General features: G+C 40.2%; 1 long non-coding RNA gene across 1 annotated transcript; it reads left to right on the top strand.

The window, feature by feature from the left end:
* Positions 1-24,580: 24,580 nt before the first annotated feature.
* On the top strand, positions 24,581-25,418 carry LOC148112684 (uncharacterized). Its single transcript, XR_015729306.1, has 2 exons — positions 24,581-24,658; positions 25,111-25,418. It is a non-coding gene; the product is annotated as an uncharacterized LOC148112684 (long non-coding RNA).
* Positions 25,419-25,687: the final 269 nt, after the last annotated feature.

Here is a 25,687-nt window from a genome sequence, read left to right as displayed (position 1 = left end):
TTAAGTAATGGCCATGAGATATATTGCTTAATGACCATTGTGATTTTCTTGAAGTGGAAGCAATGTAAGTCCAGTATTATCATATGCTTATATTTTGCTTAGTAACCACAGTGCTTAGCAATGGAATTGCTAGTCCCAGTTTTGCTTGGTTAACAGGAACTCCTTTAAAAAAAAAATTCTGTCCTAATAATATCAAACAACTACTCTGAATGCTTGCCTGTGGAAATAATGGCTGAGTGAAAGAAGAGAAACTGAAGAACATTCATTTTAATTACTGCTCTCTAAAACTGCAGAATCCTGACTAGTTTTTTTTACATAATTATATGAATAGATTTTTTTTTATTTGCCAGCATTTTTTACGTAATACCTCTAGCAATGATTGACAACTACTGAAATATATGAAAAATTTACCATGGCAATTCAAATACACTTGAATTTCAGATATTAAACCTTACTGCCTAAATATAAAAGATTTTATACATAATCCTAAAACTGTATTTTTGAAACATATTTCTGGTTATATCTTGCATCAATATGTGGCCAGGGAATTGAAATTAATTATGGAACTTTAATACCGTGTTTCCCCGAAAATTAGACCCTGTCTTATATTTTTTTGAACCCTATTATAATTGTATTATAATTGTACATTGAAATTAGAATAATATTCTATTTAACAATAATTTATATTACTAGGAATATTAAAATAATTCACAAAAATGAAAAAAAAGCAAGTTTCAATATGAATAGAAAACAGAAACGGACAATACAATTTGAAATATTTATTTTTTGCTTTATGTATCCATGAAGGAGAAAAAGAACCAGAAAAAAAGCTCAGTAAATGTCCTAGTTTTTTAAAAAAATTTTTTGGAAAGTTGGGAGAATGAAACTATATTGTATCACACCTTGTCAGTTTGACAAAATTCTGAGACCGTGTCTCCTGAGCAACAACACAAAACTTTCTTTACAGCTTCCTGACATTGTATTACATCCCTCACTAAGCCTTTGAGGAAGTTCAGCTGACAAAAACCACAAGGAAATGCTGAGAAGAGCATTTGAAGTTTAAAAGAAGGAACAAAAAGAAAATTTTAACCATCACATCAGACATACCCTCCTTTCCCCTTCTCAAGACAAAACCAAGAATTTACTTAGTTCTTTGATTTATATAGCAGGCCATTTTATGTCCAATAATCCTGAGTAGTTTACAACCAGCAAATAATTGTAATAACTCCCAGAATCCTACAAAACAACACATCACCAAGCATCAACAGTCAATTCTTCTGAGCTCCAGTGTCAGTATCAGTGGTGGAATTCAAATTTTTTTACTACTGGTTCTGTGGGCGTGGCTTGGTGGGCGTGGCAGTGGAAGGATACTGCAAAATCTCCATTCCCTCCCTACTCCAAGGGGAAAGATACTGCAACATCCCCATTCCCTCCCCACTCTGGAGCCAGTCAGAGGTGGTATTTGCCAGTTCTCTGAACTACTCAAAATTTCTGCTACTGGTTCTCCAGAACCTGCTGAATAGCACCCTGGTCGGTATACCTTACATTGCAGGAAGATCTGGATCTACAAGACCTTTCAGAAAGCCAAAAGGATGGGCTTGTTGGATTGTCAGGGGCACTGGGAGAAGCTTTCCAAAGGGCAGAGGACTCTATTGAAAAGGCACACTACGTAGATTGGCTAGATGGCAATATTTAAGGAAGGAATTTGGAGCATGCCCACCCCAATTGACCTGGTGGGATGGGCAGAACTCCTCAAGGAGAAGCAGTATGGCAAATTAGGTCCCATTTTCACTCCTTTCTCTGTCACTGGATAAAGGTCTTTTAATAAATACCCTTGTTTAACTTGATTGACAGATCAGTATGGTCTTATATTACTGCTCTGTTCTGACTTAATGCATATGTCTGTGTCAGGTCCCAGATATTTCTACAGGGATGCTGGCATTTTGGTGGGAGGAAGGAGAGGGGAGGAATGGAGTGGTCCAGGGGCGGTTTCAAAACCCTTCGCTACCAGTTCACTCCTGGGCTCACACGCACTTGTGTGTGTGTGCAACACTTCTGCACATGCACAGTCTGGGTGGGTGGGTGGAGCCTCCGACCGCTGCCGCTACCAGTTCGTCTGATCCAGGGCGAACTGGTAGCAACCCACCACTGGAGTGGTCTGTATATGAAGTTTCTGTTTCTCTTTCCAGTTTCTGTTTCCTGAATTACTGTGTTAATCTCTATATGAAGTCTCTGTTTCTGTTTCCCTGCAATGATGTAGTGTGGGAGGAGTTTGGTTAGCATTGCTTTAAATAGCTGGTTTTAAATGAGAAGCTTCAGTTCTTGCCTAGATCTCTTGTTATCATAAACCTTCCAATGAAAGCTCCTTTTGGAACCACTGCAGTTTCAAGAGTCCTGCTTTCTTGGGAAGATTGGAGAGGCAAGACCTTACAGTCTGACTATGTTCTAAAACATTGCAAATAGATATAATTTATTTTAAACACTAAAGGAGAAAAACACAATACATAAATGCTTAAAATACAAACCCAAATAAATATTAAAAAGGGCTATGGAAATTGTAGGTATCAGTTCTCTTAAATAATGCAGATGGTAACTCAACATGTGCTAACAGATTTTTCTGCAAATTAGAATTGGGCCATGTTAATTGCAATTTCCGGCTAAATCATTTCTTTTATTTTTCATCTATATAGATTTCTTACTGAAGTGTTTCTTCTCATCAAATGGCACATTAACATAATGTTTATGGCCAATAAGGTTGTTGCAGAGCTTTAAAACAAAAGTACTGTATGCTTTCTTTAATTAGGATTGCAATAACCTCCCATCTGGTGTGACTCATTGCTGCAGCTTGTGCAGCAATATTTAAAAATAATCAGAGCTGAATTTTTCTTTTTCCAAATGATTCTTTATTCAGAAACACTGTTTCCCCCTTCATTCTATTTTATTTTGAGTGTCCTATTATGAACTTTTACTTTATGTTCCATAATACATTATAGTTGTTATTTATGTATATAGCTATAACCATAGCTGGAAGAAGAGATACATCTTGAGGAGCTTCCCAGCTTGGAACCTTCCACTTGTACAGGCACTGAGATTTGCTTGCTGTGAACTCTGGGAGCTGCAATTCCAGCACATAGAAAAGCTGTGGTTGTACGGTGGCTTTTCCCTGAGCTCGGGAACTATCATCCTTCTTTTCCCTAAACAGCACTGGGGCAGCCACCCTCGATCTGGCGGGTTGGATCAGGTTTTTTTGTCTATAAAAACCTGCAATTCCTCCAATTGCCTGGAGGTCATGGAACACAGTTTAGGTTTGGGTAGTTTTGCCCCTGGTAGGATTTCTATGGAACAGTCAGTTGGCTGGTGGGGTGGGACCACATCTGACCTCTTCTCGCTCAAGACGTCCCGTAAATCCCAATACTTTTTGGGGATTGGAGGGTCACCCTGGGGCCTATCTTTGGTGGCTACTCCCACCTCCTTTTTCAAAGCCTACTGCAACTTTGGGGTAGGTTTTTGATGGCTCTTTTCCCCTCCCCCATCACAGCTGACTTGCTGGATTTTTAGCAGCCCCCCCCTCCAGTTCACATAGGGGTTCTGGAGCCATTTCTGGAGCCAAGACAATTCTAACACAAGGGGCCTTTCCATTCCAGGGGCTAAGACAAAGCTCAGGGTCTCCGTGTGTGTGCCCATCCTCATCTCTATTGGCTTGGTAACAAATGTCACTGGGACCCCCAATTGCCACTGAACTATCCAGCTTGACAAAAAGCTATGGACTCTTTAAGCTGTTCGAGTTTCATGCCCAGTTTCTTGATCAGGGTAGGATTGAGCAGGCATCTGGTGCACCCGAGTCTGAGAGGGCTACTAGACTCCCTTTTTGCCCCGAGAATTGAACCATCATTTTATGGTCTGATATAGTAAACTGCGTTGACATTAATCTAATTCAAAATCATCATTTTGCTCCTCAGAATTATACACTGGATTTAAAAATCACCAGATTTTAAATGCAAAGAAGTCAGTGTCAAACTGCTTCTGTTCTGTGCCAAGAAAACAGCATAGATTGGACATCTATGAAGTTATCAGGGCTACAATTCAACTTAAAAGAGGCGTTATCTTTTTTCAAATCTTTTGATCTCTGAATCTTTAGGATAAACTGTCAAAATCCAAACTTCTGCAGAGCTCTTTTATTTATACAAATTCAGGTTTCTTGAATAAAATGATTCATTTGATATTTCATTCCTTTTAGCTTCCGGTAGGGCTAGGAAATATGTTTGTCTAATCCCTGGTGAGGGCCACACAGGATGGACTATGGACTTTGCAATACTCAAAACACACTTTTTGTAGTACTGTTGCACTAGCTAACCAGTATGAGGTTTCTTGTATTTTAAATTTGCTTTATTGTTAATAATTTGCCATAAATCTTAACCTTCAATAAAAGCCTCTCTTTCAAAACGGGCAAGAGACCATTTGATACATTGTAGATAACAGTTTCATTTTTAGCTGTTCTCAAGCCTCCATTAACAACGAAAATATTCAAGCTTAATCTTGGGAAGGCTTGAGAATGTTTCCTACCCATACCCATTTTGATCTTTTTCCTTTCAAATGTTTCTTTTACTTTTACTCAGAATACAATGCTGTTTTCTATGGCTATGCTCACATATTATTGGATACTTTAATTCTTGTGATATAACTGGACAGATGACTATTTCTATAAACCAAACAACATTTGCTTTGAAGTTCTTGGTTGTGCTAGCTATGAAAATAAATGTTAGCCACTTTTCCTGGTTCTCCCTTATCATACGGAGGCCGCACTTTATCAGAGTACTGTAATAAATGTATTTATTAATAATAAATAAATTATTATAATTTGTAATAAATAAATTATAAATTTATAATAAATTGTAATAAATAAATTAAATTAATCATTTAATCATTTTAAATGAACTTCCAACTTGGTAGTTTATTGGAAAAGGTAAACTGAGGCAGAACCTACAGTCAGATTTGGCCATCAGTGGAGATCTGATCCTGTCTAGATGTCTCAAATTGAAGACCCTATAGTCCAGGGGACGGCAATATTTTTTTCAAAGGGACATGTGAGTAGCTGAAACAGTTGTGGAGTGATGCCACTGCCCTGCCACCCCACTCCTCTCCACCCCAGCACCAATACCTCAACTCCTGCTGCTGCCACAAGCAGGTCTGGAACCGTCTGTGGGCCGGATGAGGCTGTGGGCCATAAAACACCCAGATCTGTTATAGTTACTGGCTATTGGTCATTAGTGGGACTAATAGGAGGTGGAGTCCGAAACACTGCAAAGTACTAGATCAGGGGTCTCCAACCTTTTGGACCTCAGGGACCACCAAACTCATAATTTTAAATCCTGTGGACCACTGGGGGGGGGAGACACAGCCGCCGTTTGGGCCTACCTGTCTGCTTCTGCGAGGCCGTCAGATGGGAGGCCTGAGAGAAAGTGCCTGGTCCAGGCACACAGCCTGGAAATCTCTTTTGCGTTCCTTCTCTCAAGAAGCTAGATCAGTCTAAGTGAAGGAAAACGAAGACAGGCAGACTGATGGTGGCTTGCTGACATTGGTGAGAAAGTCAGTCCCATATTCCAGAGCTGTGGTAGTCACAGGACTGGCCCTTTGGTCATCCCAGAGCAGCTCCTCCATCCGGGTGCACCAGCCTGCAGGGGGGCTGCCTGGAGGAGCTGCTCCGGGATGACCAAAGGGCCAGTCCTGTGACTACCACAGCTCTGGAATATGGGACCAGGCCATGGTGGGGCTGGAAATATCTGCCATAGGGAGTGGCACGTGCAATGTGCAACTTTGCAGGTGGTGCAACATGCAAAAAGGAGCACAGCCCTTGCTGGCCTGAATGAGATAATGGTGCTGTTACAGAGGGTGTGTGGGTATGTGTGGCCCAAGCAGGTTGAAGTGGCGGTGGCGATGGCTGGAAGGTGCAGGAGTGAAGTGCTACTTGCATTTGCATGGCATCAGCATTTCACCTTCACCATGGTATATTTGTGCCAGCTGGTGGCACCAAGGCAGCCTTTGTCTCCTGCCATTTGGGACTCAGAGTGGTAAACCACATCCAGGAAGCACTACAGCTTTTTTCCATTTTATCATTTCTTCCCTTCATTACAGTACACTGTTCATAACTGTCCTATTTTAAATTTAATCAGCATCAACTTAGAATCTTAACCAGTGCACCATTATTAATTTTTGCACAACATAATCAAGGCAATGCAGCAAAGAAAGCAAAACTAACAAATCTCAGTTCCCCCACTTCATGCTAAATTTCTTTTAAGAATTTCTGCTCATTCCCATTTTAAATACATAGGCATATTCATGCCTGGGATTTTCCCCCAATCTAATACAAAGAGAAGTCTTTAAAGCCCAGTGATGTCTGGAAAGGGACAGCCTATGCAAATAATAATTTTTAAAAATCACAATAAAAGGGGATTTGGGCAGCTAACACTGGAAAAGCCAGCTTTGGAAAGCACCAGAGGAAGGGTTTTTTTTTTTTTCCCCAGAAAGAGCCACGGGGAAGAAGGGGAAAGAGCCAGTCGGCTTTGTATAGAAAAGTCAGGCAAAGATACCTCAAAGATATCTCCAGGAGAAGGAACCGCTGCTGCTCTTCTTCCTTTTCTTCCCAGCCATAGCCACCCAACCTCTGAAGATCCAGTATTTCCACCTCATCCAAAAGGCTGGGGAGAGAAGGATGGAAGGGGTGGTGAGGGCTTTGTGGGGTCCCCCTGATGGGGGATGGCTTGAAGTAGACTAAGGGCTTGGCTTGGCTTACGATAGCCGGCGCTGGGCTCAACCCACCGGCTGGAGGGGAACTGCTGCAGGGGACTGATGAGGGGGTGCTTGGGGCTCAGAGCGGTAAACCACATCCAGGAAGCACTACAGCAGAGGGAAGCATCCGGAGTCAACCCTAGCTTTGCTGTCCATTGTAGACGCTAGATCAGCCCCCTTCAAACTCTCGTCTCTCGAGGAGCCCGGCCGAAGTTTCCCGTGCCTCTTCAGCGAGTGCTCCTTGAGAGACGAGAGTTTGCAGGGGGCCGATCTAGCGTCTGCAATGGATAGCAAAGCCAGGGTTGACTTTGGCTGTTTCTCTCTGCTAACAGGCGGCCAAGGTAACTGCTTGAAGGACCCCATCCTGACTCTGGGAGTCAAAGAAGCACTGAAGCGTGAGTGGTTGGTGACCGTTGTACTAGATGACTGCGACAGATAATTCCTAACTAAATGGACCAATGTCTGCCTTCCCAGATTTTTTTAACTGGTGTGGTAATACATATATTTCATAAGGAAAACAATTGCTTTTTTATGTAGCATGCAGAGCTGAAATGATTACTTTAATTTCAAAACACTGAATATAAATGACTCACATTCTTGCTTTGTTCTTTGATCAGTCAAGGTCATGTTTATTTTAGCATGTAAATGAAAGATACAATGTTATATTCCAACTGGAATTATTTGAACATTCTTTTTTTTTTTTTTTTAAAAAGAAGAAGCTTTTTTTACCTTGTCTTAATTATGTTTAATTCAAGGTGATGAACATCCATAACACTCTTTCCTCCCCCTATTTTTCCCACAACAGCAACCCAGTGGTTGTTAGTGTTGTGTGCAGTTTGGCAAACCAACTGAATTACCATGCCTGGGCCTGCCTCGCAGCTCACTCCTCCCCTCCAGGCTACTCCTCACCTCACCCGGCCTCGCCTGAGGCCATTTTGGCAACTCAGTACTCCTCTAACCATCCCCCCTCCCTCTCCAAGCAAGTGACGTCCTCGCAGGCAAAACCACAAGGCAGGTCTGACAAGGTGCTCGAAGGGAGGGGCTGCAGCTACTAAACAGGCAGACAAGCTAAGTGCCTGAAGGACCCCATCTGTCATCAGGCGCCTCAGCGGGTGGCAAGAGAGGCCATAGCTGGCCTCCTTGGCAAACAATGGCCAAGGGGCCCCATCTAGCATTCAGAGCCAGCTCTGCTCTAAGGAGGCCAGAGGCATCATTGGGGCTCCTGTGAAGAGGGGCTCAGGCCTGGTAGCCACGCGGCACCATGATCCACATGAGCCTGCTGGAGCTGCATGGCTACCCAGGTGGCCTCTTTGTGGGCAGAGGCCTGCAGGTGGGTGCTCCTCACCCTTCCCTCCCAGCCATTCCTTACCTGGCCTGAGAAGGTAAGGCTGATGGTAGGGGAAGGAGATCAGTTCTGGGCCCACTGCTCTCAGTGAGAGGGCTGCCTGGGGAGGGGGGACACAATGAGGCTCGGCCCATCTTTTGGGCCCAGCTCCAGGAGGGAGGCCCAAGAGAAAGTGCCTGGTCTGGGCACACAGTGCCCTAGTGCAGTGCTCTCCCCAAGGGTCGCCTGCCCACTCACCCGCCTCTCAGAAATTGTGAGATCCCCCCATCATGGGTTGGATGCAGGACCCGGGGTGGAGGGGAGGGTGAGTGGGCAGCAGCCGAGAGTCCAGGCCCGAAAGGAGGGCAAGCCTTGCCATGTTACCCCCTTTGGCTGAACACAGCAGGTCCAGAGCGGATCTCCTTCTCGTGGTATGCCGCTTTCCACATTTAAGTTTGCAGCTGCTAGAGGCCGTCCCTTGCTCCCTCTGCCTCCCTGCTTCTGGGTTATCCCATGTGAAGAAAGGGGCAGCCACTAGCAGAGAGGGGAGAGTCCAAGGTTGGTGCTTCTGGGACGAGGGGACCCGAGTAGCATCTGGGTCCAGCTCACCTGGTCTCTCTTCCTATCACAGCCAAATGTGCTTCTGCTGCTGTTCCCGAGGGCTGCCTCAGGAGCGAGGGGGAACAAAGAGGCCAGCTGAAAGGCTGAAGGTTCACTTGCTTGCTTTATTCTCCTACCTCTGCTCTTGCAAGTTTTGCTGCCTTTTCCCTTCCTGCATGGCCCTCCTGATCTTTGAGACTGCAGCTTCCTAAATGGGAAAGCTGGCTTCACTCGGGATCACTCAGCAGCACGGATAGAGAGGGAGAAGGTGACAGCCACTAGCAGAGAGGAGAGAGTGCGATGTTGATGCTTCTGGGATGAGGGAAGCATCTGGGTCTGGCTTACCTGGCCTCTCTTCTTGTTGCAGCCAACCTTCCCATTTAGGGAGCCGCAGTCTCGAAGATCGGGAGGGCCATGCAAGAAGAGAAAAGACAGTGAAACTTGCAAGAGTGGAGGTGGGGGAGCAAAGCAAGCAATGCTTCAGCCTGCCAGCTGGCCTCTTTATTCCCCCTTGCTCTGGGTAGCACCACACAAGGCCGCGGAGGCTTTATAGCATCCCATCTCCTCGCATGAGAAGAAACCGAAGGGCCTTCTCACCGGAAGCACCACCCTTGTTCAGATTCCTCACCTCCCTCTGGTGGCCCTCGGCCGAGTGTGGCTGCCACACCAACCGAGGAGAGAAGCGGACATCACCACCACCTGCACCCAAAATCTTTCAAGTCTTGAAATGTTTCTTGAAAATCACCCCAAAGCGGTGAGCAAAGTATGCTCCTTATCCTACATTCTTATTAAGAGTAGTCCTCACCTTATGGCCACAACTGAGCCAAAATTTCCATTGTTAAGCAAGATTTAAGTGTGTTTTGCTCCATTTTGTGATTTTCCTTGTAACCGTTATTAAGTGATGTTCAGTAGTTGTAAATAAATAGAGAGGGAAATTGTATTTTATTGAGGCCTTTGAGGCGAGCGGCCAGGAGGTGGGGCCAAGCGTGGTGAGTGATGTTGAGTTGGCCATACCCACCCAGCCACACCTACCCAGCTGGTCATTAGGGCAGAGAACCGGTTGTTAAATTATTTGAATCCCACCACTGCAGCAACCCTATTAGGTGGGTTGGATTGAGACAGACTGACTGGTGCAAGGTCACTCAGCTGGCATTCATGCCTGAAGTGGGAATCACAGTGTCTTGGTTTCTAAGCCAACACCTGAACCAAATTGGCTCTCTCAAACAATTTTTTTGAGAATAAGAATAATAGATTTCAGTGAAAATTACTTTGTAGATGCATTTGGGGTAGTTTATTAAGTAGAAGTAGAAACAAGACACCCCAGCTATGACCTGCCCCCCCAATATTCTTAAATCAATGGCATAAATAAATGAGCAGTTGCTGTGATGGGAGAAGAAAGCTGCATTCCTTTTCTCAGATTGAACTGCCAGGAAAAAGCTAGCAGGAAGCTATAATCATTAAGTTGGAACCTCTCAGGCGTGAAAAAAAAGCACCAAACCCAGGAGCAGAAAAGTAGGAAGAAACAAGTGTTTCTGTCACTGGGGAAACAGTCTGCCTTCCATGCTTCACGCAACTCCTGCATTTCTGATACAAAAATGGATTTGGTGCAATTTCAAATGTGTCACAGTATAGCTGGAAATACATTGGTTCAGCTACCCAACAATGGCCTTGGTATAGATCACATTGAATCATACAGGAATGGCGTTGATTTAGGAGTGATACAAAGACAGTGTGTAGAAGTGCCTGGATTTGATCAATTGAGAAAGAAAAAGTCACGGTTAGCATCTCCGCTTGCTGTCCCTCAAAAGACTCAGGGCTTTTCTTCATCATTCTTTCTAGCTTACTAGCACAGCAGCTTGTTTGTGTCACATAATGAAGTGCCTGTTTGAAATGCGATGCAGCAGCCTTCGCCAAAACAAACAGAATCTCCTCTGGAAAAAAAAGCAAGTGATTGTCTGATATTGTGGAAGAAAAGGAAGGAGATGGAAGAAAGGAGGGTGATTCAGCAGCCTACTAACCATTTGTTCAGCTCCCTTCTCATTTACTTCTGAAACATGCTGGGTTGGTAGTTAACAAATGATTTCTATGACCTTGAACAATTTGTAATGGAGCATTTTTTCAATCCTATTCTTTTTCTTGACAAATAGAGAGACGGGGAAAAAACATGCGAAAACATTTGATCCTGCAGATTAACACTTTGCTATACTTTGATATGACTAACAAACAAGAGTTTGGCCTAAATTTCTGTTAGATTTAGTGATGGAAGATTTCCCCAAATTGAGTAAGTCAATCCAGTTGCTTTTTGCCTATACTTTCCTGTTGCACTAAAGATATATGTGGTTTTCACAGTACTTCCTCCTGGATTGAAAACTCCCTCCTTGCTGTGAACACAATATTTAGTTTCACCATTCCATCCTATTTGTAAGTAGAGAAATATTCTAGGTAGAACATTCAGATGCTCAGCACAGGAAAGTATGGCTAGCTGAGTCTATTGTAAGAGCAAATGTATTTTGTGATAATAGTATGATCAACACAGAAAACATATAAATGTTCTTGAATTTTATGTGATAGAATTCAGACTTTTCCTGGATTTGGCTGTTTGTGTGTAGATGGATAAATATATTTATTCTGCATTTATAGTAAATACGTAGGATCTAGTGCAGAAATTTAAAGACATAAATTTACCTGTAAATTTTCAGGTATGAGAAGGCTGTTTTGCTAATATCGTTCCAACACAACTATCCATGTGGAAATCATCTTCCACTAATCCTGATGCTATTTCTTTCTCTTACAATCCTTCCTATCATATCACATTAAGTTGTTGTCAGTTCATAAAAAAATCTGCAAAATTTTCATGTCGCATCATATTACAATGATGTATTATGTCACTAGGACTCCTATTCAGCAAACAAGCTGCACAGTACTGGAAAGCGTTTAAAGAATATCATTTTATAGAGGATATAATTTTTAGTAAGTTAATATTTTTTTTCTTTCAGAATAGTACACAAAGGCACAATCTAATTAACCAACTGTTGTTTTTCTGACTTAAAAAAACATTTTTAGGCTTTACAGGTTCTGTTGTGCAGTTTTCTAATGATGAAAGGCAAAATTGTTTAATAATGATGATATGGAAGTGAGTGAAGGATGAACATATGTAATGTATACTCTGTCTTACTTTTGATGAATCATTAGGCATCTGTAGCCAGAAACTGTCTGATGGAAAAACCTTATTAGCTCTCTACTCTAATGATTAAATCTCATTGTTTGAAAAGCAAATTGTTGTATAGAGATTTTGGGAAGTATAGTCTCAAAATGTCTACAAGTTGGGAGACATCTTGTGGAGAGGCTATTATAGCAATTGAGGGCCATAAATGTTTTTTTCCATACTGGCATTTGACTTTACCAAGACACAGCTGAAGAAAGGGCTCCAGAATACGACGTAATTCATACCTAAAGTGCTTCTTTGCCTTTAGATATCAAGGAAAGTATAGTTTTCCAAGTTCAAAACCAACTTCTTGAGCAAAATGTGAAAATGGTCAAGCAATGAGTACCTTTAAAAAGTGGCCCAAAATGCATTTTTCTGATACAATAATCTGATTATTGTATTAATTTAAAGTTCTAAGTTGGTTTCAATGGCAAATCCAATGGCATCAGAGTCACCTATGCATAAGATTATTACAGTATAGATGTCTAGAGAATGAGCATTCTATAGATTAGACTACGGCAACATATTTACTACTCATCATCACCATCACCATCATTTTAGCCATTGTCTATCCACTGCAGGATGACGGCCTCTTCTGCATGTTTCCAACCAATACGGTCCTAAGCTTTCTTTTGCCAATTGGGCCTGCAATATTTGCTGATGTCGTCATTGTTTTAGGTCTCTTTCATGGAATTTTATTAAGTAAATTTATTTTATTTATTTATTTATTCATTATTCAGAACTGAACTAGCTGCCACTAGTAAAGGAAAAACAGTTCATTCAAAATTTCAAAATTCAGTATTTCATTCTGTTATCTTAAAAAATAATAGAAAGAGAAACATTGAGGGCACATAAGTATAAACAATGAAACAAAACAGTTAAAATAATAAAACTTATCTAGCTGCACAGCATTAAGCTATTTATCACAATTAAGCTATATTAATTAACATACCTAATTTGTAGGCATTTTGGTCCCATAGTAGTGCTTGATCTACAAGTTCTGCATAGCACTACCTAAACCATTTATCTACTATTAAACTATCATAATGCCAACCATCCTTCATCCAGGAGACACTTCTATTGCTAGAACATTGCCACAAACAACCCCCTATTTTGCATAATTATACTGTAGATCAGACCTACAAATGGTACTACAAACGGAACTTCTCCAGGTGATATTAGTATATGGGCCAGTTAATAGTCTTGGTCTTTTAAACATTGGTTTTAAGCCATCCTGTGTCATAGATAGTGCAGTGCTTTAATGCTTCATATGGCAAGATCCTATTTAGCCATCCAATTAAATAATATAATTGCAAAATTATATATCAGCTGTGGTTTTTGGGTGTCCTAAGAATGGCCCTACTCAGAGTACATCACACTAAAATTCTTTGGATGACCTTGGAGCATTTTAAATATTCTAAATTATAAATATCCATAGCAGAGATGATGAATATTGCAGTATGTCTCAAAGTAATTGTTTTGGGGTGAGGAACCCTGACCTATTCCTGGAAGTGGGAGCTGAATCATGGTTTTACATATATAAATAGATATAAATATATTTATAGGTATATAAATAGTCAAGAATATCATGATAGATAGGCCATGGAAGATTATTTTAATATATAATTACTGCAGCAAGATGAAAAGATTCAACATTTCTCACTATGTAGAAATAGTTGGTGAAATTGACAGTTTTTGCTGAAATGAATAAATTAATAGATTACAGAAGAGCCTTGATGGTACAGTGGTCTAAGCACCCTGTTATTAACACAGCTGCCTGCAATTACTGCTGGTTCGAATCTCTCCAAGGCTCAAGGTTGACTCAGCCTTCCATCCTTTCTAAGGTAGGTGAAATGAGGACCCAGATTGTGGGGGCAATAAGCTGACTTTGTATAAAATATACAAAAGTATGAAGGCTATTGCTTAACGCATTGTAAGCTGCCCTGAGTCTCCGGAGAAGGGCGGCATATAAATCAAATTTTAAAAAAACCCCAAAAAACAGAAAGAACAGATTACAGAAAAAAAAGCATGATATAAATTTCTACTTATAGTTGCTGTGAAAACTAGGGGTAGGTAATCCTTGATTTATGACAGTACTAGAGCCTACCCGTTTCGATCGTAAGGTGGGAAGATATTAGTTGAAACTCTTTAAACCAGGCTTGTCAAACTGGTGGCCTCTGGGCTGGATGCGTCATGCGCAGGCTGGCTCCACAAAGGCAAAAAAGTCATGATATGTCACAATACATCACGTAATGTGATTGAGTTTGACACCCGTGATTTAATTGAAATAGTCCTCATCCTGGATCACCCCAATGCATAGGTTAAATGAATGTAGGAATGAATGCAGGGGTCATTAAATTTGCATGGGATGCCTCAGGGATGCCTGCTTTGGGCCTCCGAGGACCTCCCCCACCCTTTGAGATACCCCCGTGCTCTTCTTCCTTTCCATCTCCACCCCTCACAATGCCTTGTTTACCTTCTGGAAATCTGCAGAATCTTGTGGGCCATGTGGAGCAGTCACATGCAAACTGACCTTGGAAAAGCAGCATTTCCCCCACCTTCTGCCTTTGTGTATGGCCTCTTTAACTTAAAACAGGATATTGAGCCACAGTTTATGCTTTGCAGTTTCTATATTTCTTCGTAAAAAAAAGTTTTAAAGGTAAGGGGGACAAACAAGAGCAGTGAGACAGAGAACAGACAATGAAGGGTTATGCAGAGGGAGCTGCTTTGCATTGGTTGAAACCTGACCTGGAAGCAAAGCTGCTCTTTCCCTCCCTCTGCGTTTCCCTTTTAATATGTAATCCTTCATTGTCTGTTCTCCATTTTACTGCTCTTGTTTCTCCCCTTCCTTTTAAAACTTTTTTTTCACAAGGAAATATAGAATCTGCAAAACATTATCCTGTTTTGAGTTAAAGAGGCCATGCAGAAAGGCAGGAGATGGGGGAAAATGCTGCTTTGCCGAGGTCAGTTTGCAAATGGTTGCTCCACGTGGCCCAGTAAGAATGGCCTATAATACTGAATTCTGCAGATCTCCAGAAGGTAGACAAGACATTGTGAGGGGTGGAATAGGAGGACAAAGCAGGTGCAGTCTCCCAGGGACCCAGCAGGGCAAGGATGTGGAAGGAAAGAGATAGGTGAACATGCTTAAGTATCTCTGCGAAGTTATGAAACCGCCGGTCATTCGTAAGTGTGAATGACCAGATAACTTTAATAAATTCTTATCTTTGAATCATGGTTGTACATTGCTTTTGGGAGGTCCGTTGTAACTTGAATGGTCACTAAATGATCTGTCATACCTTGAGGATTACCTGTATTAGACTGCAGTTCTTTATGTTTTCTTTTTTTTCTTTTCTATTTTTCTGCAACTTTTTTTTCTGTTCTTGTACTTTTTGCTTTCAATTTCTTCCTTTTTTTCTTCCTTATTTTCTATTAGTTGGTTAACTGTTATCCTTTTTGTTTAAAAGTTTTAATTATATATCTACGATTTCATGATAGTATGAAAAATCTTTAAGAGAACAAGAAAAAATAAGTGGGCTAAAAGACCCCATATCTCTCCCAATGAACAGCATCTACGAGGAAAAGCTTGCACAATTAGTCCATTTAGTGTTACAGTTTATGTCAAATCTTGTCGTTGCTGCGCTTTACAATTAATTTGGTTAATTTGACCCAGAAAAGCACATGCAACTACAGTTCGGCAAATAGATTTATAATCCAAAATATTTAGACTCTATTAAAATATACCAGCAGATACATTTATATCTTGAATTTCCAAATCACATTTATGTTGTAACCACTGACATAATATAGTATATCTGTCAACTTGACAATATCATTGTGAACTTCGGCTTAACATCAGAAACAAAACTTATTTTCTGCAAAGCTGCCATTAATTATTTAGTCATTCCTGTGATTAATTGATTATCTTAATCACTGAGACTAAATGTCTTGTGCCTTGTCTTTTTCAATTAATATTTTTTTTAATTGAAGATCATGTCTTTGTTAAATCCTTTTGGCCAGTTTTTAACTGGCACATTTCTGAAATCATACAACTTTCTTCTCATTTAATATTGGAATTCCTCGTTATTTCATAATAAATTATAATACTTAAGCATGTTATATTTGCCTTGATGCCCTGAATGTTATTTACCCTGTATTCAAGTGCTATAGAACAGCTGGAAACTTCTTACTTTAGATATTATAGTCTTAGTGACTTTAAATGTTGATAGGATGTTCACAGGTAACACACCCACCCACCCACCCACACACACACACCCACCCACACACACACACACACCAGGGGTGGGTTCTACTTACCTTTACTACCGGTTCGCATGGGGATCGTGCGCACGTGCTCGCTCCGCTTGTGTGCGTGCCTTGCTTCTGCGCATGCCCCCCACTGACACACAATATATATAAATATTTTGAATAGCATTTTGTTTTTGAGACTAATATAATATTACTTTTTAAAAATAAATATGCATTTTTCCTAAAATAGAGGTATAAAAGATGCTGAGAAACATACATTTTCATTTTTTTCCCTTGTGGGTAGGTGTAGAAAACAAAACTAGAATACAAATGTAAAATGAAGGTCATACTTGTTGAAGCTTCATTGCCTTCATAAAATAATCCTGAGAGTTACTTTATACAAATTCCATTGCCTAATCATCTAGAAATAGACACAACTTTCATCTTCATATATAGTATTTGTTCCCCTTGATTTGTTGCTAATATGTGCATGCATATACTACTTACACGCACGCACACACACACACAAACACAAATATGCAAAAACACAAACACCTCTTATGATAGAAATACACAGTTTAACCATTCATGTTCCAATTCTGTACTGCCAGGATGTAGAAAATTCTACATTACTAATTGCTAATGGCTGATGAGTGAAAGCAACTGTTACCATTAAGATGTTTCAAATTATGACTAGCTTTGGAATATTATAACATTATAACTAGGAAACTACAAGAAAATCATATTCCATGCACTATTTTGGTTCGTCTGATTTTTATTATTGCTGGAATTTTTCTTTCTCATTCAGTTTCTCATTGTTTGGTGGTAAAATGTAGCAAAAAATGTGAAAGAGGGAGGGAGGGAGGGAGGGAAGAGAAGCGGAAGGGGAAGGAGAAGGAGAAGAAGGAGAAGGAGAAGGGGAAGGGAGATAAAATGCAGATTACTTTGGTGTTTTGCATAGGGCTTTTAAATCCAGACTGAAGGCAATATTATTAAGATTTCTAACTCAATTTTGCCAATTAGTTCTCTAAAAATAGTGGATTTACTTACAAGATAGTTTACATTAAGGACACAAGAATTTTGTTATCAAAGATTTAAAAAAATACATAAATCCAAGTTGTTTTCAAAATTTATTTTATCCTGTTTATTGAAATTAGCTTATTATCATGGAATATACACGATCATGGAATCGTGTGTACGCACACACACACAGACAAAATTGTAAGCAGAATTGTGAATTCTCTGCAATCAAAGAATAATTGCAAACATTTGCTTATATAACCTAGAAACTTTAGTAATCAGTAGAGCAGTATAGCCTTCCATGTTCAAGATACTGAATCTGAATCAGTACTGCAATGATCTGGGGAAAAATGTTAAAACAACCCTACTCTTTTTGCTCTAGTTCTCAAATTGAACACATATCTACAAAAGGCGTGGCTACTAAGTAGGAGTTTGGCATAGCTGTCCTTCCATTTATTATTTTGTTTTCACAATGAAGAGCTGGCTTAAAACGATGGCCATTTTTCCTGAAATCTTTAGGTTTTTCTGGCATTCTTTGGCTTCAACCACTTCCTAATTGTCCACAAATCCACACCCTGTGAAGCAATCTGCTTATCCATATTGTCTGTATATATTGTCCTTCTAGACTTTCTGCCTTAGAGACTGGAGTCTAAAATCACAATGAATTTTCTTGTCATTTTTCTTTCTGATAAGCTTATTTTAGGCTAGTTCTTGCCAACACAGCATCCCTCAAATATGTTGAAAATACATTCTGAATTTCCACTCTTAGTCATCTGGAAGGCAAGTCTGTTCTGGGTAGATCTATTCCCAGCCAACTGTTCAAGTTTTCATCTTTAAAAAATTCCGCTTTCCATATATCATCTTTTGAATCATCTTTTTCCCATGACAGACACTGTTTTTTAAAATCTTGCTTTAATTTTCAATTACATTTCCTTGTTTAAAATTCAGGGAGCACTCAGGAAGGAATAAGCTCCTCCATCTACCAGCAGAATACTGATCTGTTCCCATAAGATGCTTAAGTATGTCAATGGAGATGTGGAGGGTGGGGACACATGATCTCAGGCAGCTTATTCTGTAGCTGTTAAAATCAGGCAACATAAACAGAAGCTGTAAAATCTTAATTACAGATATTCCTTACAATGTATGGCAGCTATGAATGCATTAAAGCCCAACTGGCTAATGGGCAGAAGCAGGTTGGATCAAGGCAGGCTCCAAGTGATAACAGCAGCATTATGACATCATGACATCTCCTTTTATATGGGCATTGTGATATCACACATGCCACAAGCAGGCAGAGTAAAAAAAAAAACCACTTTCCAATGTTTGTTGTATGCTTTCTTTCCCTAGCAGTAGCTGACAGAATTATGTCTGTCCCCAACTTTTCCACCCCGGCATGGGGGATGGATGTGAATGGCAGACACACACGTGTGTGCACAGCTCCATTAACCCGAGTGGCTTGTGTACATGTCTTCCACTCACATAAATGAGCATGACGACGCTTGCACTCATACGTGAAGCTTCACTTGCGTGAGTGGTGGGTGCTTGAGGGGGCGGCACTTGGGCTCATGCGCAAACCTCCACTCATGCAAATGGAGAGTGTCATGTGCAAAACTGCATTCACAAGCACCCTCCACTCAAGTGTCCGCTGCTCACATGAGTGGAACTTCACATGCATGTGCTTGCCTGCTGCTTGTGCAAGTGGAGCTTCACATACACTTGCTCTCCCATCCCTCATGTGGTCCGGTTTCACACAGGCTGCGGCCCAGTAGGTGGGCCAATTTTCTCTTAAATGGAAGCTTGGAGTAAATTTTATTGATTTTTTTTAACCTAGCTTTTCCCATTGATGCACTGGTAAATACATCTCTCAAATTTTTCATCCACTTGATCATATCGTTTTTAATTTGTTCTGTCTAGATATATTGTTTATAAATACATCACAACACATTACCTTGATTTTGTATAAGCATTTCAAATTCTTTTTTTAAAGTATATTTAGTTTGTTTTATCATAAAAGATAAAATACAAAACAAAAAAACAAACGAGCAAACAAAATAAAACAAAACATGTCCAGCACTAACAACAACAAAAATAAAAAACTGATGTACAAAAAAGGGAAAAGGGTGATCCAACATCTGTTATTGTAAATTGACGCATAGAAAGTCCACAAATGGTTTCCAGACTCTTATAAAGCTGTCTAGTCCATTGTCTCTGATCAAAGCAGTTAATTTCGCAATCTCTGCTAATTCAGTCAGTTTTAAAATCCATTCTTCAACAGTTGTCATCCCTTTTCCTTTCCAGTACTTGGCAAGTACTATCCTTGCAGCTGTCAACATGTGAAGGAATAGCAACCCAAGTTGTTCCATTGGTTTGTCCATAATACCTAAAAGAAAAGCTTCAGGTTTCATTTGTATCTTAAATATTTTCTGCATTATCATTGTTATATTTATCCAGTATATTTTCACATATTTGCAAGAACACCACATATGATAAAATGAACCTGGATTTTGATTACATCTACAGCACTTATTAGAAGTCCCTTTATACAGTGGTGGGTTTCAAAATTTTTTACTACTGGCTCTGTGGGTATTATGGTGAGCAGGGCATGGCTTGGTGGTTGGTGAGCAGGGCATGGCTTGGTGGGTGTGGCTTGGTGGGCATGGCAGGGGAAGAATACTGTAAAATCTCCATTCCCACCTCACTCCAGGGGAAGGATATTGCAAAATCTCCCTTCCCTTCCCAATCCAGGGGAAGGTTACTGCAAAATCCCCATTTCCTCCCAATCAGCTGGGACTTGGGAGGCAGAGAATAGATGGGAGCGGGGCCAGTCAGAATTTTTACTACTGGTTCTCCCAACTACTCAAAATTTCCGCTACCGGTTCTCCAGAACTGGTCAGAACTTGCTGAAACCCACCTCTGCCTTTATACATTTTTGCTAGTCTATCTTGGGTCAAATACCAACAATGTATCATTTTATAATTTTTTTCTTTCAAATTATAATTATGTAAATTTTAGTCCATTAGTCCATACATTCTCCCATGTATCTAGTGTTATGTTATACCCTATTTTTTTTGCCCATTTTACCATACAATCTTTAATGTATTTATCTTTCATATTCATCTTGAGTAGCATTTTATATACTTTAGTAATCAAGTGCTCATCTCCAGAACATAAAGTAATGTCCAGTTCAGATCTTGCATGTCAAATTCTAAAAGATTTCAAGGTATGTCCTTTTTTGGAGATTGCTTTTTATTTTTCCAGTTATTTGCAGATACTATGGTAAATTCCTCCTTCATTGGGCATCAATCCTGTCCTGATGAGTTGACTCATAGGAACCAGGTATTTTTCAGAGAAATAGGTAGAGATCCTGTATTCCATAAGGATTACTTAGATATTTTTACTGTGAATATGTTCAGCCAATATTAACTTTAAAAGAATTAAAATGGTTTTGTGACTAATCTGATTAAGAGCATTGTGCCAACAGGGCCTATTAATAAAATAAGATTTTCTACTTCTTCGCTGATTTATTTTATATCATTATCTCTATATATCTATCGCTAACATCTCTATCTTAATTATTTTAGATGTAAATCAAACTTAATTAAGGGAAGCTAATTATAGTTTTCTAAAGATGTGATTGTGAAAAGAATTGTTTAAAGATTGTTCTTGTCATCTTGGAGTTATACAAGGACAGTATTCCTTCAGCATCTCATTCAGTCTTTTTGATTGTTGCAAAAGCAGTGTTATGGTCAACATAATTTCCCCAAACACTGAAGAGTTATATAGTAATTGATTTGATTTCTCTTGGAAGAGGGATACTGAAAAGTTATAAATTATAATATTCTTTGTCCGAGAGCCAAGTCCAAAGCCACTGTCTCATCTCCAAACTCTAGCAAGAAAATGCATACTTTAAAAGGTCACACTTTAATTATTTGCATATTAATTTTGAACAATGCAAACAGTCCCATTCTTTAAATGGGTCAGTGAGGAGTTAATATTTGTGGGAATCCACCCAAAACTCAATTTACATGCCCAAAACAAACCTAGTCATGCACAGGATTAAACTAAATCTACCTAGTCAGTTTTGCCATTGGAAATAAAAAACCGATTCATCAACTCATTTTACATAATTAATCCTCTCCGAAAAAGAGTTGGAAAGAAAAAATATTGCTTTTAAAAAAACATCTCTATGATAGAATTTTCTCCAAATCTGGTGACTCACAGAATGCGTCCTGGCCATTAGTTAATGCTATAGTCATTAAGGAATGCTTACCATTATATATCTGACCAATGAAAAAGGAATCCATGAACAATGCTCATCAAATAAAAAAAAAAAAATCCCCAGAGAAAGTAGGTGGGGGCATTTATTCCTTAAACTGTGATTTATGTATGGAGTGATAGATTGTGGTTGGTTGTGTTATATATAACAGAGCCCATGTTTTCTTTGTTATCACTCCAAACGCTTAAGGACACTCTAGGTCTTACCATCAGTGATCTCACAGGTCTTTCAGGTAATTATTTAGTTGTTCTCCTAGGTTTGGAGGAATAGAGCAATTGTGGATTTTTATTTTGCTTTATTTTGTTGTATTTTGGTTGATTTGTTTGGGTCTAGTTTTGTTATTTTGCTCCTCTGCTCAGCTAATTTTTTTTAATATGTGGGCTTTTAGTGGTACACTTCCCAAAGTTTTTAGGAGTTGAGAGGCTTATAAATTGAATGAAATTGCTTTTATTTCCAATAAACTGAATAAAGTTAGAAATAAATAATTAGAAATAAATCAACTCTACTTCCCAAACATATGACATTATTCAAAACCGACAGATCTGGAACTGATCTTGAAGCTGAAAATATCTGAAAATACTCCAGGATTTTGCCAAATGTTACCATAAGGAAAACAATAGTCATTCACGAAAATGTTATCAATCCCAGTACAATATAAATCCCAGAAACTGTATTTTACAGCAAAAAAAAAAACCCATTTGTCTAAATTTACCCTTTCCCTAAGATAAGCTTTGTATCTAAATAAGAATAATTATTCAGAGCTGATTGTGACATGCATCATTATTTCTCAAAAAGTGTGGCTTGTCAGTTGCCTATGAAACAAAATGTCTATATGATCCATTTTAATTCAAGATGCTAAAAATAACATGTCTTTGATAAACATTGCCACAACCAACAGGCATTCATAAATATGAAATTGAAGTCTTTTTTTTTTAGTTCAGAAGCAGAACTCAATTATCCACACTTGGCATATATTACTGTGCCGCTATATACCACAGCCGCTTGATTAATAAGCAAAAGCATCACAGCATGATTTGTTAGAGCAGAGCTCTGGTGTTGTGTACAGGATCATTAAAGGCAATCTGCTTTCATCCCTCTGATCTTCTCTCCCTTGATTCTCACCAAGAAACTCAGAGGATTACATGGCAGTGCAGGGCAGTATAATGAGGATGCACTCTGGGCTAATAGTGTCTCACATGAATCATGGCAAACATAAAAGAATTGTATCGGAGTGCAAATGCTTAATTTTTCTGGTGACTACAAATTGACAATAGGATTTCAAAACAGTGACAACAAAACAGAACAAAAGCAAAAATACATTAGATATTAGTGATTCATAGCAAAGGTAAAAATGTCTATTTATTTAAAAGCACAGACTCATATCATTAAGAATGAAACGAAATGACACGCAACAATAAATGAAGTACAATACAACAAAATAAAATAATAATGTCAGATACTTACAGTTCAGTCTTTGGCTTATTCACTACTTTGTTTCCCTGAAAATAAGACACAGTCTAATTTTCTTTTGGGCCCCAAAACAAGCACTCGGGGCTCATTTTCAGCGGATGTCTTTTTTTTATCAGAAGGCCCACCCACACCATGCGTGCACAGGAGGTGGCGACTGTGCTGAGGCTGACTGCAACAGGAGGTAGTGGGAGCAGGCGCCCAAAGAGCATCGGCCTGCATGCCTCGGATCAGCTGCAGGCCGCTGTGGAGAGCATGGCTTGTGCTGCTGCCATGAGCTGAGGTGAGAGGGATCCAGGGCCATTTTACAAGCATTATGGGCCCTGGGCAAAGAAGTGTACTGGGGCCGCTATGTCAACTACTCACAGGAATAAAAATGTAAATAGTCGATAAAATTAAACATATATTTGCATGTCAGCATTACTTTAAAAATGCAGTAAAATGTAATAAATAAGTTGCTGTATTTATAAGATACAAGGTGCATTGAAGGGTTAACATGCACAGATTAGTATGGGGCCCCTATGCTTGTGAGGCCACGGGCAAATGCCCATCAGGCCCATGCATTAAGACAACCTTGGTTGGATCAGAGCTCTCTCTCTCTCTCTCTCTCTCTCTCTCTCTCTCTCTCTCTCTCTCTCTCTCTCATTGGATTGTATCTCTCTCTCTCCCTCTCCCTCCCTCTCTCCGTCTCCTCCCCACTGGCAATGGCAGTGCTTCGGTGGCTGGCTGGCTGCCCGGGATGCCCGCTTTCCCTCTTTCTTCTCCCTGCTCCTCCTCCTCCTCTTCTCACTCTGCTTTTTATTTGTCCATTGCAGCGCAGCGACTGGGATCTACTTTAACAGTGGCATGGCTTAGGGGATGGTCAATCTCCATTTGTAGCATGTCTCAAACCACAGTGGTGGGTAAGGCAGAAGGCAATCCCCCCACCAGACCAGACCAGACCAGCCTGGTGGGGGTGGGCTAGGGTGGGAAACTGAGTGGTGCTGAAAACAGCTGAAAGTGTGGTATTCAAGCCCTGGAAGATTGTGGGAAGCATGTGCTTAGAAGCAACAAGTAATGAGAATTGCAGGCAACACTGTCCCTTTAAACTACTGTCTGGTAGGCCCATTTTTCACCCTCTCCAGGCTCTGGATGCTTCCCTTGAGCTTCTGGGAGGGCAAAAACGGCCTCCCCTGGGCTCCGGAGGCCCTCTGGTGGCCGCAAACATGCCTGTTTCCAGCCTTCCGGTACTTCCGGTAGGCCTGTTTTTCGCCCTCCCAGAGCCTCCATGTGGGCCCTGCACTTACCTGGCATCGAAAATGGGCTGCGGGGAGACTCCTGAAAAGGGCAGGGTGGGTTGGGCAGGGTCAGCCAGTCCTTGCAACTACCGGTTCTGCAAACCAGATTAAAATTAATATCTGGTTTGCCTGAACCGGCCCAAACCGGCTGAATCCCACCCCTGCTACTAACTGGTTCTTATGGAAAGAAGTAATCACAGGTACTAATTCTAATTTCACTAGGGAGCACCAGTGAGAAGCAGAAACATGAAGAAGTAAATAGGAAAAATGTGGCATCACCACTGGAATCTATGCATATATTATGCCTATGTTCATGAATTCTGCATTAGAAATTACTCTATATCTGGATCACTCTGATTCAACTGAAGCATTTGAATATAGTGGAAATAGAAGTGACAACCCTTGTTGATTATCCCAACAACAGTCATTTAAAAGAATTGAAAATAATTTAAATGATGGTGAGCTAACTAATTATATTTTACCAATAAACTGTATCTTAAGGTTACTGAGAAATCATCTTGTTAAGAGGATGATATTATTTTTAAGATTGCAGCTAACTAATGACTTCCTGTATGTATACTAAAGTGAGCTATTGTGCTGGATGAAATATAGAGTAATCAATACCAATAGACAGCATTTATGTAATTGATTATTAGTGGCCTTATAATTTGTAATATGTAAAGTCAAAGGAAACATTTATTACCATTCCATTGTTATTGTAGTTATGAATAATTATGTTATTGATGGGACATAATAACAGTAGAATAGGTAGAATTACTGGGACATAATAATAACTTGCTATTTCGCTTCTGTAAGAATTGCTTTGTTCCTGTAAGAATTAGAATTGCCTCTGCCATTTGCTTCTGCCAGTGATCTAACTCCTGTTATCTTATTTTTGTGTACAACTCAGTGCCTGGTGCGGGGTGTGTCATGGCCTGGCAGGGTTACATCGGGCAAATACCTGCGTTGCTAAGCACCCAGCCCCTCTGTTGCTAAGCACTCAGCCCCACTGTTCCTTGCTGCATGGCCACTGCAGGGCTACAAGGAAGGCATGGGCCAGGGGGCCAGAATTGGTACTAAGCTGATGTTTCTGAAGGTATAAAAGGATGCCATACCTTCCCCAAGGTGTGGTCTTTCATTGCATGCTCTTTGTCTGTATGTTGTGGAATGGTCTACCCAGCTCTTCTTTGTACAAATAAAAGCTGATATTTTTTCCAAGCCTCTTCTTAGGTCTCTCTCTCTTTGGCATTCTGGTGACTCAAGTACATTTTGGGACCTTACATTATAGAAGGTCCTTTATTTGTCATCTTATCAGTTTTCTCTTGCTAGAAGCAAAAATATCATTCACATTCTATCTACCCCTACCCCACCAACTTTAAAGTCAGATTAATCCTGTGAGGTTCATTAATTGATACATAGTTATTTCTCTAAGGGCTTGCAGTGATAAGCAAGAATTTGAATGTAGACCAATTATATTAAGATGGTTG

This window comes from Pantherophis guttatus, chromosome 8 (assembly GCF_059756535.1).
Source record: "Pantherophis guttatus breed Tessera chromosome 8, ASM5975653v1, whole genome shotgun sequence".
Lineage (NCBI taxonomy): Eukaryota > Metazoa > Chordata > Lepidosauria > Squamata > Colubridae > Pantherophis > Pantherophis guttatus.
This window is presented reverse-complemented; position numbering and strand designations above follow the sequence as displayed.